This window comes from Wolffia australiana, chromosome 13, assembly GCF_029677425.1.
Source record: "Wolffia australiana isolate 7733 chromosome 13, ASM2967742v1".
NCBI lineage: Eukaryota > Viridiplantae > Streptophyta > Magnoliopsida > Alismatales > Araceae > Wolffia > Wolffia australiana.
Genome location: NC_135847.1, coordinates 11,968,166 through 11,971,624, shown reverse-complemented (window position 1 = coordinate 11,971,624; position 3,459 = coordinate 11,968,166).

Below are 3,459 nucleotides of genomic sequence, written 5' to 3'. Positions count from 1 at the left end.
GATTTAATTATAACTTGAAAAGATGGAGACCTCAAAAGCAAGAGAGATCAAAGAAAGAGAATCATAGAACAAAAAGCGAGAGCAGTTGGAGAAAGAACGAGATAGATGAAAGAAGGAGAGGGAGAAAACAGAAAAATAGAGAGACCAAATGCGAGAGAGATCAAGGAGAGAGGTATAGAGGGAGAGACCAAAGGATGAGAGAGGGAGTGATCTAAGAAAGGGAGAAAGAGAAAGAGATTATTGAAAGAGGGAGATTGGAAAAAAACGAACAGATCACAGCCCTTTTTAGTGGATGCCCCACCTTTCTTGTGGGATGTCCCTCGATTAACTCCATTATGAAGTTTCTCTTCCAGTCCAGGGTAGCTGTTTGATGTCACTCCGCCCACCGTGATGAAAAAAGGTATCATCCCTTCATTAGTGGGCTGGAAAGAGGATTGAAATCACTTGACAAATTAATCACAGTCGTTGACAGTTGTCCGTGTTATCCATCATCCCTGTCCCCGTCATCTACGGTGGCCGTCATTCACGTCTTTTGCCATCATCATCAACATCATTGAAGGTAGTTGTACTCATTGTTCATGGTTGTCTTTTCCTTTGGCATCAGTCATCCTCACTGGTCCTTGTTCAAGCCTTCAGTGATCGTCATCCCATTCATTGATAGATGTCAGGGATCATCATCTGTATCTTTTCAAGACATTCTCGGTTTCATCGACGGTAGTCGTTTGCGTTGTCGGCCATTATTGTCCCCTTCATCGACAGTTGTTATTGGTGGCCGTTGTCTACGCGATTGATGGTCGATGTCCATGTCTTTAACAAGCATTTAATAAGTTATGGAAGACGATCATCCTCATTGTCGATGATCATTGTCCAGCTATCAGTTATTGTTGCCTGCATCACAGGTGATGCTATTCTGTTATGCAGATAGCATCACCTTCCAGACCATCTTACCACCGATTGATAGCAGTTGACCATGTCTTAATCTGCTTGTAAATACACTGACAACACTCTCGCTCCCACTTTTGTACCTAACATCGATGGTCGTCTCATCCACCAGCAATCGTTGTTGAGTCTGTCATAGATGATCCTCATCCACAATCATTGTTTGTGTCGTCAAAATTTGTCATCTTTGTTGCCAACACTTGTCATCCCTGTTGTCGATGATTGTCATCCTCATCATTGCTCGAGATGATGGTGGATAAGAAATTGCAAGAACAGGTGATGGGCTGTCATCTATGCAGTAAACCTGTTTGTGACGGATGGTGGACTACGCCTAAAATTAGAGTTTTTTACGGAAAGAAACCTAGAGAGATCCATACCAAGAGATGTTGATATATTATACAATGATCGACTGTTCAAGATCCATCTGATTCTGATATTGGACAGCCGATGCTGGATATTCGATTTCAAGATGAAGTCAGTTACTAGATACTGGATATCAGACATCAAATATCCACCTACTATCAGATATTGGGATAGATATCCCATAGGAAAGGACATGGTGGATGCAATTACCAGATATCAGATGTCAAAACCCATTGATAAACTCAAAAATCAGGGGCAGCTGCGTCAGTATCAGATTTGGGTTTAACCAATAAAATTTATAAACCAGTATTCACATGATAATTTCAAATTTTAGATGACTATGGACTGTCTCCCCTGGCAACAGATCTTACGGATTTAACACTTCATATGTAATGGTTCAAAGGATGAGATGGGATACACATAGGATACAAGATAGTGATATAATGAAACTGTAATGATGAGATGTGATATGGATGTGATGAAGAAGAATAATAAAAAAGATGTAGATAGATTAAATGAGATAAATGGAGATAATAGGTGGACGAAGATATGTGAGACGGTGATAGTGGGATGAGATAGTGGATTAGAGAATGCGATGAAATATATAATTTAGGATTTATGTTTAGTAAATGTGAGATAGAGATATGGAAAAGGGGATGTAATGGAGATGATGTAAGCATGTGGGGGGGGTAATGATGATGGATTGAAATGCAAGGATGGAGTGATGTGGATCTATGTTACGGCAAGAGACTAACATTAGATCCCTATATTCCATCAGGAAAAAGGACATTTCCAGATGCAGATCAGCCTCCCCACTTCTCTTCAGACCTTCTCTAAACACTCGGGGCACCAACAAAGCCTTGATGGATCTTAAAAAAATTCTCTCTTTCAATCAACCTCTGTAGGAGGAAATGAGCTCAAATATGTTTTTTACAAAGATTGGGGTTGTTTGATAGATCCAACAACATTGTTAGATAGAGGATATTAAGACGAAGCTGCCCTCAAAATTTCAGCTTGATTGAGTTTCTAGTATGTTAGATATTGAACTCTGAAGTTGGGCGATTCCTGGCTGTTGATTTAATTCAAAATTTTCTCCCTCACGCTTGCCTCCAGTGTCATGTCACATCTAGGGTTTATTACTCAATGTTTATGAAGGTTCTTCATTGATTGGCTTCGATTTTAACATGTCATCCTTAATCGGCGGCTTGCATCATGCCGCATACCCCTACATATATAAGACAAAAGAACGGAGCAAAAAAATCACCAAAAATGTGCTGACATGGTGATGCATCAGTGCGTTCCACTTCCACTCATTCTCATAATGTATCAATCATTTCTTAATGACATTGTTGTGACATATACACATGTGCGTCACATGTATACTTTGGGGCGCTATCTCATGACACATTAGCATGCTTCACTGTTGATGACTAGTCCAAAGAAATAAAAAAGTAGGACTGTTATATAATGCAACATCATTGGTCAACATGACACACTTATTACAAAAAGTTCAGTCTTTCTTGATTGGGCCATGTCACCCCCTATAATTTAAAAACTGATGGCACATTTTGTGATTTGCAATGCCTAATGGCAGTCTTTTGCAATATTTAGGGTATCAATCATTGCAGAAATCCCTAATTGATCGCCATTTGATTAATCCAAAGGTGTAAGGTTACATGCCACTAATAAATCCCAAAATGCCAAGGAAGCATCTTCTTTTAATCTCACCCGGAAGATATTATTTCATGGTTACCGTAAGAAATAGACTCCTTTTTTAAATTGACCCACGGTGGGAAAGGTTATTGAGATTATAAATCTTCCAGGCGTGCTATAATATAGGCCTTACAAAATTGACCAGAAATTGATCCTTATGATCGAAGTTATATACTATACGCCTTATACACACAAGAAAATAATTTGAGATATTCATATTAAAACAAATATAAAGCCAAAAATATAGATAGAAATACTTTTTGACTTAGAAAAATCTTATTTTCATGAATATAATGTCAAAATTCAATATAATCATATTAAAGACTTTTTAATTAGAACCCACTAATAAAATATATTCTGATTTTCAGAATAAAATATTTTAAAAATCCCTAAAGATACCGAAAAGTTTGAAAAATTCAAAAAACCATTCTAAAAATAGTTTTA